A 14396-nucleotide genomic window follows, 5' to 3' on the forward strand; every position below is an offset into this window, starting at 1 on the left:
CACTGCTACCTGCTGGACCTGTTCTTTGCTGGTGCCCCTCTCTGTCCACTAAGGCAGAGAGTTATCATCCCTTCTAGGAATTCCTCATACACTACAACTGCTTGCTCTTTTGCCCTTGAGTTTCTCGAACTCCCCCTGAGTCTTCAGTAGGAATCTGGGAATTGACATCCATGTGTGCTGGGTCCCTAAAGCGACCCCTGACACCACCACCCAGGCTTCTGACATAAAAAGTCACATACTCAAAATTGCTGAGCATGAGATCTAAAAAATAATGGATGGCTACAAAATACTGATTGCTTTTCTTCTTCGTCTTGTAAGAAACATGAACTCTAACACGATGACTTCTCAAGCATTTTAAATAATAATAATGTATTTCCAGCGAAAACTCCAGGAGTTTTTTCTGTGTATATGCTGATTAACTCAACGGCACAAGCCCCTAAATGAGACTAAGACAGAGACATGGCTTTAGTGACACTCCTGACTTCCTCCGCTGTAGTCAAACACAGCCCCACCCAGGCGTCTGCCTCACAGGCCTAGAGCCCGGCAGGACCAGGGCAGGCCACACCACATCAGGCCAGCCGGGAGACGCTGTGCACACCATACACAGCAGATGCCGGGCTGGGGGTGCCGTGGGGGAGGGCGAATCATCTGACCAGCTCCTCCTCAACCTTCCGGGAGGGAGGGGCCCCGGGATGGTGGGCAAGTCCACCTGCTGTGCGCGCTGCACCCCTCACCTCCATGCTCGGTGACTCAGGGGCCCTTCCATCGCCTTATCTGGCTAGGGTAGCATTCTGTCTATGCGGTCTCTTGCAGCATGTTCCATGAAAGTCTGACCCTCTTCGAGATCTGCCCCTCCTCCTAACGTACCACCACATCGTGTTGCTGCGCACACTCCGCACTCCCACACCCCATCCTCTGCAGCCGGACACACGTGCCCTTCGACATTCATCTTTTGCAAACTGAAAGCAGGTTGTCCAACATAGCCTTCAAGACGGTGGTTGTCTCAAGGAAAATACACGTAGAGCTATTATGATCTCAGTAACTTCAGCAAATAATTTTGACTCATCAGGCCAGATTTTATCAAAACCCAGATAGACTCAAAATTTTTTTTTAAAGTTACTTATACAGGTGCTACCTCCAAACACTATGTGTGGCAATTCAGGGCTGGTCTAACCCCAGCATGGCAAGAGCTCCGTGTGACTTCTGGACCAAGGCGCTGGCGCAGCTGATTCAGTCAGCACAGCTCCTAACAGCCAGGTCTCCACTATCCCCTGGTACACTATCCATGGTGAACATTTAATTACCAGATCCTCACTCTGGGTGCTTTCAAAATCTTCTCAGCAGAGACTGAGGAATTTAATTAATTTTAATTTTATTTGAAGTTAAAATTTAATGCAATGTTCAGTTTACAATTAAGATTATGTATAAATCATAATTTATAATGCATTCTAAAGTGAATTATTACCTGAGGGCTATTACTTAATAACCTGCTTCTGTGGTCAAACTGCCATGCTGGGGAAGAAAATGAGCCTTGACAGGAGGCCAGTGAGGAGCGCGAGGTGGGGGACAGGTGTGTTCCCAGCCCTTCCCTCACTTGACCTTGCAATGATCCCGAGGTGTAGGCATCACTAGGGAGCAGTTCGGGACCTCGTGATAAGCTGTGTTGCGCTCACCCCCAAATCTCTTCCAGACATTTTGTAGGTCTGTATTTCCCGTGCATTCAGTGAGACACACGGAAAATAGCGAACACGATGAGAAAATTCAAGCTGCTGGTCTTTTCTATTTAAGGGAATCTCAAAGCACATGCCATAAATTATCTTTGTTCGGTTTTCTTTACTCACACTAAAGAGTTCTAAGTCAACCCTTGGGCTTGGCCGGCCCTACAGCCGGGCTGGTCGGACAGGCAGGTCACCCTGCAGTCACAGAACTCACACTCACCCTCGGCGACATTCTCTGTCTGAGTCACAAACAACACAAGCATACAAAGTGCCTTTTTTTTTTTTTTTTTAAATAAACAAAAGCATACTTCGAGTTTTCAGGACCAAATCCTGTAGACCATTCCAACCTCACCGGGTACAATCTCTATTTACCTATATTCTTCATTTCTATTCCTCTCCCCACAGACACTTATTAAGGATTTTATTATTTTCCCAGGGGAAAAAAAATATAAACAATTTTCAGATAAACATTCTTACAGCTTCTTATTTCTCAATTTCTTATCTGTACCCCTGAGTATGGGAGTTTCATATCTCACGAAGTCACAAAACAGCTACCCCACAGGGTGTATCACAGGGCAAAGGGTGTGGTTACCCTACAATTCTTCCCCACTCACACCGGCCCTTCCAGAGTCCCATGCAGTGCATGAGCTCAGCTCCAACATGAGAAGCCTCGTTGTTGTTCTGACCTTCAGCTTTCCTTCTCGTTGGCCAATATTCCCAATGCACAAATAGTTGCATTTTAAGAATAGAGTGAAATTCTTGTCCTCGGTTTGACACACTAAACTACTGGCAGAGATGTATTCTCGGGACGGCTTTTTAAAGTCTGTCTGCAAACAGCACCAGGATTAAATGTGTCTCCAGAGCCTGAATGGGGACAGTGCTTCTTGACAGGAGCAGTCCTGCAGGCCAGAAAGATCACAGCCTGGGCCTCACACACGTCAGGAGGTCTAGACGGCAGCCCTCCTAATTCTGGAAGCCAGGAGATCAATAAAGCCAACAAATGGTGCGACAGTAGATCCATCTATTGTGGACACAACTAAGTAAGCGAGATATATTTATGAATTCAAAACGGCTTAGTCATTCTGTAAAATCAGAGTTCACAGTCCAAACCAGAAACATTCATATAATTTCTCCTTTTAAGTTATAGAGTTTTATATAATGCATATGAATGAAATATGTTTTACAAAGTAAGAAGAGATTCTTTGCCTTTAGTTAGCAAATGACAACACTGCTGTTGAATGGTCTACACAGATAGACGGTGGTCTAACCGAACCCCTTCCGGCCCTTTTGGATTTGTGTTCCAACTCTGTAATCCTATTGCTGTATTCAGTACAATATAGGCGTGCTTCTATCTTGGCCTGACATTCACTTCCAGCCGCATTATGGGCGTGATTTAAAAACAGTTAAGCAGGAGAACGGCTTTCCTTCCCACACTTGTGCTTATGGTAACAGCACATATGTTAACTCTTTCTAGTTTTGGATGAGAGTGGGTGAACATGATATTTATTTTGGGCCAGATTCTGTGGATTTTTTTTTTTAGCAATTGATCTAACAAATATCTCCTTATAATGGCACGACGCTCCTGCAGGTAGAAACAGTACAGCCTGTGATTTTATACCAAAAGGTAACCTTTAAATGGAAAAACTCAAGTGTGAAGGCAGGATGGAATATTATACAGTCAATAAAAGAGGTTTATGGAAGGAGGTATATACATTTATATTTAAATGATAGGAAAAAATTCTTGCAACGGTAGAGAAAATACATAATATTCCATAAATATACAGAGTTGAGATTATATTTTATATATAATTTTATATGTTAGCATTATATATAAATCATGTATAAATAATTTATGAAACTATATGTATATGTATATCTACCTACATATATAAACAGTGATTATGTCTGATGGGGAAATCAGGGTGACTTATACTTTTAAATATGTTTAAAAGTAAATTTATACATATAAATATATTCTCCCAGTTTCTGAATTTTCATGAAGACAATCTTATTTTTCTTTTAATTAATTTTTTTAAAAACTTTAATTCCAATATAGTTAATAACAGTGTTCTATTAGCTTCCAGTGTGCACCGTAGTGATTCAACAATTCTGTACATGACTTAGTGTTCATCACAACTGTACTCTTCAAACCCCTTCAGTCTATTTTACATCCCTCGTCCCCTCCCCTCTGGCAACCATCAATTTGTTCTCTATAGTTCAGAGTCTATTTGTTAGTTTTTTTTTCCTTTGTTCATTTGTTTTGTTTCTTAAATCCCACATATGAGCAAGATCATATGGTTTCTGTCTTTCTCTTGACTGGCTTATTTCACTTAGCAGTATACTTTCTAGCTCCAACCATGTTGTTGTAAATGTCAAGATTTCATTCCTTTTTATTGCAGAATAACATTCCATTGTATATATAAGCCAAATACTCCTTATCCATTCATCTATCCATGGACACTTGGGTTGCTTCCATTATAAATAATGCTCTCATAAACACAAGGGTGCATAATGTAGCTTTTCAAATTAGTATTTTCATATTCTTTGGGAAAATACCCTGTAGTGAACTACTAGATGATACGATTTTTTGAGGCCCCTCCATCCTGTTCCCCAGAGTGGCTGCAGCAGTTTGCATTCCCACGCAGTGTGCGAGGGCTCCCCTTTCTCCACATCCTCACCAACACTTGCTGTTTCTTGTGTTTTTTTTTTTTTAATTTTAACCATTCTGACAGGTGTAAGGTGGTATCTCATTGTGGTTTTGATTTGCATTTGCCTGTTGATGAGTGACATTGAGCATCTTTTTATGTGTCTATTGGCCACCTGTATGTCTTCTTTGGAAAAATGTCTGTTCATGTTTTTTGACCACTTTTAACTGTTTTTTTGTGTTGGACCGTAAAAATTCTTTATATATTTTGGATACTAACCCTTTAGCAGCTATGTCATTTACAAACATCTTCTCCCATTCACTAGGTTGTTCTTTTGGTTTTGTTGATTATTTCCTTTGCCGCGCAGAAGTTTTTATTTTGCTTTTGTTTCCCTTGCCTCAGGAGACATACCTAGAAAAATGTTGCTATGGCCAGACATCTTAGTTTTCTAAATAAAAAAGAACCCTCCTAAAAATCACATTTCAAGTAAAATGTATTTCTGCAGTTGTATTTGCAATACAGAAACAAAGCAAAACTTCCTAGTTCTCTAACTCTGGTCTCCATTTGAGCGCACCAAGAAGACCAGAAGACATTTTGGCCTTTCAGTTATTCCTAATAACAATCCACATGTAATAGAAGGAAGAGAAATTTCCCATGAGGCTTAGGAAACACTTTTTTCTGGAACTTACAACTTTTAAAATTATGATACAAAATGTAGTGGAGGGGGGATAATGGAAGCTTCCACTGCTGTGAAAATGTTCCTTTTCCACATTCCACTATAGGGTATTATGAACAGTCGGTATAAACGAATTGATGCTATACTGTCTTGTTGCCACAACAATTCGCTGAAAAATGAAAGATTTGGTCAATTCAACATACAACACTTAGTGGAGTCACTCAGGGCCCTGCACCTGGCAAAGTCAAAGTATGAAGATGCACAGGTAGGGGCCCACCAGATGGGCTCAGGGCCAATTTGCTAGCATAGCATCATCTCTGCTCATGATTCTGAAAAAATAATTATTATTTCCCACAGAGGCTAGATATTGTTCCCGAAGGACCATAACAAATTACCTCGTTGCAAGAATGTGCATATCTTGACTTAACAAGCAAAATTCCCCCAGCCTGCTTTCGCTGGTTCACGGATAACAACAAATCAAACAAATCTCAAAACCTTGACCTGTGTGTGTTTCTTGTGAAACTACACTTGGTGCAAAGTGCATGATAGAAAACATCACAAATACATCCCAATAGAATCTGACCCAACACTCCCATTGTCCCTGTCTGTGACAGCTAAGGTGGCAGTCCTGCCTTCTTATCTCTGCATCTGTTTTAATTTACCATCAGCTGGAAGGAAGGAAATTAGTACAGGGAAGAGAACAATGCACACACTGTAATTTTTACAATACAGCAACAGTAATATTGTGACAAACAGTTCAACAGTGTAATTCAGGGCCTCCAAACACTCAAGTATCGTAGAGAATAAGATCTGTATTTCAAGAGCTAACAAATGATTTAGGGTATGCAGAGCCTTGAACACTCTACAGGTACTCAACAACTGTGTGCTGAATGAACAAACAAAAGAATGAATGAACGTGTGAATGAATGAAAGCAGAGAGTATCTGAGAAAACCTAGGGCATTTTTTCTGATATATCTTTCAACAAAGCTCTTTATAATTCCTGTTGTGAGCTATTTCATAGTTGTCTTTTTTTTTTTTTAATCAAATATCTTTTACTTTAAATCATGAGCCATGAAGAAATCGTAAATGGATCACTGGAAACAAGATAGCAATAGGGACTTATGTCAGGAGAACCCTTTTAAAAGCCAAATTACATTTCCCCAAATGCATTCGATCAAAGAAAATGGAGTAAAGCATTTATAAGGTTGTTCGAAGATTTCAAATTTAAATGCAAGCAAGTTCTAGGGAAAGAAAAGGATACCGCTAAGCCACCCCCCTTTAACTGTTTTCCAGTGCAACACAGCCCAGGGAACACAGCATTGATAATGAGGGCTGTAACAGTTTATGAAAAATATAGAGTAAATGAAGAATTTGTTGCACTTGAAATTCTTCCCTTTTAAAGTAGGGAAAATTCAACAACAGGAGATAAAGCAAGCTAAGTGGTAAGTCAGCTATAAAGCAGGAGATCTTTATACAAACTCCAAGTACATTTTCAAGTATCATTTAAAGTATCTGAATATTAATTCCCATCAAATTATTTAAAGGTTGGACAAAAGAAGCTAGACGCAATGCAGCAGAAACAGAACAAAAACAACAAAACTAATGGAAAAGCTCTTTCATACAGACAGAAAAATACTTTTTAAATATATTTGAAATTCAGGTGCTTGTTAATTTCATCCAAAACAAGACCGTCCGAGTGCACCTCCTTAAAAACATCCATACTGAGGGGCACTCCAAGTCAGGGTAACACGGGCCTTCCTTCAAGAGAAAACATGCTCAAATGCCAAGCCTTTCCCAACCACTGTCACACTGAAACAGCACGGCATTCATATTTCATAGTACAGTTTTCTGGAAAATACCTTAAACCACATTAAAACATGAACTCATAAATCAGAGCTAGAATAACTCCTACAGCAACAGCAGTTACATTTCAAAGATCCTAGATTCGTTACATCACCACAGGCATTAATAAATTCATCTGAGGTATTAAGGTCTTTGCAGATCCCAACTGCTTGTGGGAAAAAGGAGATTTATCCCTAACCTTAAAGTCATTATATAAAGTTTGCTCTCTTTTTAAAAGATGTTACCTTCATTATAAAAATAATACATGCTCATGTGAAAAATTATTGAAAACAAGAAAAGGAAAAGGAGAAAATTCACCTTTGGAACTTTGGCCCTTTTTTTTAAAAACCACGTTGGGCTCATCCAGCATATAATTTGGGATTTAGTTCTTCTTTCAATTTAACATTTTACCTTTAATAAGCCTCAGGCCATTCAGTGTTCTCTGAGGATATGAATGAAAATTTATCTAACTATTCCCCTATTCTTGAACCCTTAGTACCAATCTTTTGAGCAGATAAATAACACTAATAAATGTCATGGACATTTTTTTATATTGTTAAATTAAAAGCACAACATACAACAGAATGCATTTTAATTTGAACTTAATTTAGTTGATTTTCGGCATTTAGAAAGATAATTATAAATCGCGATTCTATCCATTTTATTTCTTATTATCCAGAATCTCAGTAAACATGATTTTTAATGCCTTCCTGATGTCACTGACCAAGTTGCTAAAAGGTACAGAGCAAAGAACAGGCTCCAGGATACTTCACCAGAGGTTTTGCTCAGATTCATTTTAGTATGTTAATCAGTGTGTTTAAAATTCACCTCTTCTAACCCACACTCAAACTTTTTCCTTCTTATACATGAGAAATTAACAGATATTTTCACCAAAAGTTTACTGAAAGCTAGGTAGCGACATTATCATCACTGTGACAGTCTGCTAACTGAGTAGCACTACCAAAAAGAAGGGCCTGTATTTAGTACATATAAAAAATATATGAATTCCTAGTGATCACTTTTTATTTATACATATTCACTTACAAGGTATACAATATTAGTCAAGATAGACTGCTTTATGCTTCAGTTAAAACAAAAATAGAAAAGGTCAAGACCAAAATAATACTGGGTCAGCAAAGGCCAGTCAGTTCCTTTTTGGGACAGCAGTCCTTGTTGGGTTGTCTCCTAACAGGGAGGAGAAGACTCCAGGTTGTCCCCCTCAAGTACTTCCCCAACCCAGAACAGGCATACATCACCTCACACCGCGTGCCACAGCTGAAGTTTCAGGAGGCAGAGCTCAAACCTCTGCCTCATTGTTGGGAGAACCAGATAATGGGGAAAACTTTTCACGCCTAGCACACTGATCTCCTAGAACCATGTCGGGAAACCTCGCCTCTCCTTGTCTATAGATGCTGGGATTTCCTTTTCCCTCCTCACTGAAGAGGTCCGCTCCTCTGCTCCGGCACGTTTTCAGCTACACGGCTGCTCTCTTACTCCCAGCCATAGTCTAAGCCAGGCATGACGATGCGGTATTGACCCTGATTAACTAATCAAGTCAGGGAGACAAGGAGCCAGTTAATCAGTTAGGTTTTATCTTGGGTGCATAGCAATGGATGTCTTAGGAGGAGGCAGATTACAATGGAATTCAAATCCCAGCTCTACATCACGGTGGGTGGAGGAATTATGCTGGAAGTGTGCCCCTCTGTCAGCTAGAATCAGCATCAAGGTCATCTCACACCACAAAATGGAGACAGTTATGATTCCCTCTCAAGCACCCTTCCCTCTTCTCTGCTTCACTTACACACTGTTCTCTCGGGACCACAGCGTTCCACAAGGAGTGAGTGTAACAACACACCCCATCACAGCAGCAAACACTCACGTCCGAATATTCTTTTTTTTTTTTTTCAAGATTTTATTTTTTATTTATTTGACAGACAGAGATCACAAGTAGGCAGAGAGGCAGGCAGAGAGAGAGAGAGGAGGAAGCAGGCTTTCCGCGGAGCAGACAGCCCGATGTGGGGCTCGATCCCAGGACACTGGGATTCTGACCTGAGCCGAAGGCAGAGGCTTTAACCCACTGAGCCACACAGGTGCCCCCCGAATATTCTTCCATGTCAGGCCTGTTCTAAGTATATGATACACGCTACTCATTGGATCTTCATATCAGCGCCTTGAGGTAAGTACGACTGTTTGCCCCATTTCATATGAGGAAACCAGAGCATGAGGAGGCAGAGGAGCCTGCCCCAAACCACACCACAGGTAGTGGAGACGAAACCCACACCATAGCACTTGGGCTCCGGATCTCAGCAGCCCTGCCTTATGCTGTGATGCTTCAGGCTCGTTCCTGAGAACTCTCAAGACCACCACAAAAGGGTCATTGTTGCCACTTCTGGGTATAGGTCTTGCCCAAGGCAACAGTCTGTAAGGACCAAAGTGGGGATCTGAACCTGGTATTGAGCACAACTCCACAGCCACGGGTGTCTCCAATCTGTCGAGCTGCTGCTGGCTTTACCATCCTAAGACCTACAGACCAAGTTTCTTTTTGCCAGTAGGAGCAATTTGTTTCTTCCCACATAGCCCTGCTTTTCATTGCATTTCGCTCTCTCCACATTCTTATAGAGTCTATGATCCCCAGGCAATTGCCTCCTGGGACCATGCAAATATTGCCTACTGCCTTGACCTTGTTTTGAAGACCTTTGTCTGCCTTGTGTTTTTAGCTCTCCTCAGGGAAGCTGTCCAATTCAGACTCTCTCCCCTAAAGATACTTGAATCCCTGAAAGCTGACATTTAGATTTCCTGTTACTCACTGGATTCTATGTTCTCTGGGTGCTAATTTGCCCTTGAGATATCCTAGCAGGCTTACTCTTAGCTCAATGGACCAAAGCCTCCCTTTTCTCAGGTGGACCTACCCTTGGTAGCATGTTTCGCTGGAAGTTGAGGGGAATCACCAAGTTCCTCTTCTCTCTGGGTGTCTGGACAGTGGGCCTGAACAGAGCGAACAGCACAGGAAACCATCTCCACAGGAGGGAGAATCTCAGGGCAGCCCCATATCGGTATGGAAGATGACATGACTGCAATGCCCGGGCTACCAGGGGGCTTTGACGAGCCTTTCATTAACTGGTTCACTTCCAACCCAGGTTTTACCTAATACGACATCTTCCTTGTAAAAATGTGGAGCTGTAGCCATCAGCGGTAAATCAGCTTTTGATGAACTATGCAAGATAGCGAGACACTAAGCAGTATTACTGAATTCACAACTATTTGCTACAGGACCGTAATTTAATGAGAGCATTATAATTTACTAAATACCATTACAGTGGTATCAGAGCCTGTGAACCAAAAAATGGAAAAGCTGTATGTGGCCATTTTTCTTTACTGTAGTTTCTTATAGGTGCTTACCTCCAGAACGAAATAGATGTTACTTTTTTAGCTTCCATACTCAAATACCCTAAAAATAAGTCAAATTTGAGTACTTCCAAATATCTAAAATCGAGTGCCCTCAAATTTAAGTCTAATTCTTAAATGTCTCCTTTAAAATATCACATTCCCAACATAAATGGAAGCTCCCAAAGGAGCTCCTATTTTTATAAGTCAATAAACGATAAGAATTATGTGTTGAAGTTCAACTATATATCCATAGTACAGGACTGGATATATTAGACATATATATGGAAGGGAATGGGGAATTTGGGACAGAGGGGTTGGGTGTGTTTGTTCTAAACGGAATGATGGAACTGCAGTGAAGGTAATATTATCTCGGCTTTAGAGGTGAGACAACTAGAATTCAGAGTGGTTTGCGGTCATCCAGTTAGCTCAGTGGGAAAGCCAAGATTCGAGTAGCTCTCTGTAACACTGGACCCGCCTGTTCTGTTTTAGTCGACTCAGGCTATCATAACAGAATACCAAAGATGGGAGGCTTGAATAACAGATATTCTTTCTCTCTATCCTGGAAAATTTGGAAGTCAAGGATCAAGGTGTTGTCAGATTTGATACACAGTGAGAACCCACTTCCTGGCTTGCAGATGGCTGCCTTCTTGCAAAGTCCTCATACAGTGGACAGAGGAAGCTCTGGTGTCTTCCTTCTTCTTATAAGGATCCTAATCCTCTCATGGGTGTTCTAAGTTCATGACTTCTTCTGTACCTCATTACTCCATCACACTGGGGGTCAGGGTTCCAACCTATGAACTGTGGGGGAACACAAACATTCAGTCCATAAGAACCTGCTTCTGTGGGGTTTCCCAATGTAGAGAAAACAGCTGGTATTTTTGAAGCCATTGCATGAACGCACTCTAACGGATCACTCCCTGCCAAAACCTCTAATCAAATGACTGCAACGGGGGAAGTCCACACACACACACACAAAGGTAAACCAGCCAAACATAGCTGGGCATCTTGTCCCCCTAATAATTTGGGCTGGGGTGAATTTCTACGTCTTCCATTCCAAGGAGGAGTTCCAAGGTTTTGATACGGGAACCACTTGCCATGAGAAGTAGTGTCAGACAGTGTATCGGGGCCTGCTTGTATCTGCACAGCCACCTACTATTTTAAAACAGAACTACTGAGATTTTGCATTTTATCATTTATTTTAGAATTGTGAGCATTCTAAATACCCGTTCGCTGTCTGTATTTCCACCGAATCTGCTTCCAGGGCGTGCTTCGAGGGATGCTCTCCTCTTCTCTACGACTGTCAAGCTTCCCTGCAACTCTCTCCTGTGTCCCACAGACCTTGAAGGACTCGCAAGGCCTTGAAGAAGTAGAGGCCACATGCTTGGGGACAAGGGTAGCATATTCTGAATAGTGCCAATCTTGACACAGATGCAGCCTGAGCAACATACAAAGTGTGTCCAAGGCACCATGGGAACATAGAGGATTCCCACACTATCTCAAGTTCTTATTAAAATGGAGTAAAAAAAAAAATGGGGTGACATTATCAGTGAAATTATACTGTGCCCCTACTCCATAAAGCAGAAATTATATGTCACCCCAAAAAGTCCTCTCTGTTATTTCTGGAAAACCCCAGGGGGCCTCCACGAGCCTTTTAGCAAGTCCTGCTGCCATCTGTGTCAGCCGTCAACGTCCTCCGTCCAGCATGAAGCGATTCTCATGATAAAGCTGACGAAGTCTGCCTAGAAAACACGTCAGGCAACACTTCATGGCCTCCAGGGTCACGAAGTCTATCACAAACCAAGTCCCAGCCATCAGGGGCCACCGGAAGTACCAGGACCGAGTTTCAGGGTTGGGGCCCAGCATTTCCCCAACTGAAGGAACAGGTATCACCTTCTCATCGGCCAAGGAAGGACCCACATTTCCCTGCCAGCATTTTCCACCCCACATGCCGTTCTCCCAGCCCCTCCAGCATTCAGATATTCCCTTCTTGCCACACTGCTCGCATCTCTTATCTCTGAAGCATGTCACAAAATGCACACATGCACCATTACTCACCCACCCTCACCCCTTGTCCTTCTTGCCTCATGACTCACGGAGCAGCCAGTGTACCCTGTCCTCCAGAAGCCACCCCTGCGGGTCTGCTAGCTCTGCTCTACCATGTCTGCCATCCTCAGCCTGGAACAATGCCTTCTGGGTCTGGGTCTGGGACTGGGTCTGTCCCCCTGACTTTGCAACAAGCTCTGAGCCAGCTGGCATCCCAGGGGTCCTGCACCAGGAATGGGAGAATGTCCCACCCTGTCCCAAGCCACACCTTGTCAATGGGCCTTCAGAGCAGGGCTGCCTGGGCCCCAAGGCGGCCCTGCCTACAGTCTTCTTGCTACTGCACAGCCCTTTAAAGGCCAGCAGGCCGTGACACCACGTAACTTTCACACAGGCAACATGCTTCCCTCTCTTCCCCCTTGCACAGTTTCTGCTTAACGAAGATCATTCTACAAGTTCTATGCAGCATGAACCGGGGTAGAAAAAAGAGGACCAGCACAGCCAGGGAAGGGAAACTGCAAAGACACAAACACGGGTGATGCTGCAGAAATGAAGATGAAGGGCAGAGGCAAAATACTTTCTTAGGAAGCATACCCTTGACCTAACTCTTGGCCCTGCTCCTGACTCTCTGTGCCAATAGCCAAGTTGCTTAATTTTTATGTCCTTACATTCCTTGTCTGGGGCATGATAGGACTGGACTCAGATGACTCTCAGGGCCCACTGAACCCTGGCAGTCTAGGACCCTGAACCCCAAGACAAAGCACTCAGAATAACAGAAACAAATGAAAGTCATGATGAGGGTGGGGTGAGCTGTAGATCATCCCATGTACCAATGGTGAGATGTCATGAAGGACGTTAATACTGCTGCTGAGCAATGTGACTGGCCACATGTGAAGAAACATAACTAGGGGTAGAGTTGTGTTCAGATAAGAATTTAGTATTAAACTTGGATCAAGATAAAGACCCAAGTATAAATAAGAATTTGGTATGTGAAAAAAGTGGCATTTCACGTCCACAGAGAATTCTTTAACCAGTAAATGACATCAGAACAGTTATTTAGAAAGTAAGAGAGGAAAGCAGACTTTAGCTTGTTTGCAAAAGGCTCACAGATTTAAAAACATAAAAATAAGGCAACAAAAGAAATGCACTAGAAGAGAATGTGATATTTTATAACCTTTAGGTAGAGAAGGATTTTCTAAATAAGCCTGAATAATAAATACACATAAAGGAAAAAATACACATTCAACTTCAAATGCAGGTTTTATGTATATAAATATTTTTGTACAGCAGGATAAAACCACAAACATTTGAAGACGAATGGCAAACTAGAAAAACTGTTTTCAAGGCATATGTTAACAATCGAAGAGCCACCATCTGCACTACACAAAGACCTAGGCTTCTAAGTCAGACAACCCCAGGACCCATTCATAGCATATGCTTGCTCTGTGAGGATGGGAAAGATGCCCCCTGGAGTTTTGTAGTAAAAAAGCCCAAATAATGAAAAATCATTTTTCTCCAGGCAACAGTGTCTTTGGAATATGCTTGGCAAGAAAGATGAGGCTACTCTTCTAGACGAGGCCTGAAAGGGCCACAGTGGTGATGAAGCCACTGAGCTGTACATAAGAAATGCATAGGAACTTGGGGCCGTGGCTGAAGCTAAGAGAGACGAAGAGCTTAAGGAATGAGGGCTGAGCAACATGGCAGGATGCTTGAACCCAAGCAGAAGACTCAACCAGGGAAAACCCCCATGCTGAAACTAGCTAGGAGGCTGCTGAGAAGAGGGAAAATGAAGGCATGATTTTAAATTGCTTGCTGGGCTCCAGTGTGATCTGCTACTGCTCTTGTACAAGCCCCCACCTTATTCTTCTCAAGTTGGGTAGAGTTGGCTGCAGCCCGTCACTGAGTCAGTGGTGCTCCAAGAGCCCAAATGTTCTCCACCTACTTGAGAAGTGCAGAAAAAGACCAGTGAGCACAGAAGGTGAAGGAAACGTAGGCAGTGAGAATCAAGGGAAGGCAGGAGCACAGAACGAGAAGTGACCAGGGGAAACATAAACCTTCCACCCTAGCCTCATAATGCCCATAGACAC

At 42.4% G+C, this 14396-nt stretch overlaps 1 long non-coding RNA gene across 1 annotated transcript in view; it reads right to left on the minus strand.

Annotated features, from left to right (window-relative positions):
- LOC309872054 overlaps positions 1-14396 on the minus strand; it is a 280378-nt gene that overhangs the window by 251590 nt on the left and 14392 nt on the right. The window lies entirely within an intron of this gene.

This window comes from Mustela nivalis, assembly GCF_964662115.1.
Source record: "Mustela nivalis genome assembly, chromosome: 8".
Taxonomy (NCBI): Eukaryota; Metazoa; Chordata; class Mammalia; order Carnivora; family Mustelidae; genus Mustela; species Mustela nivalis.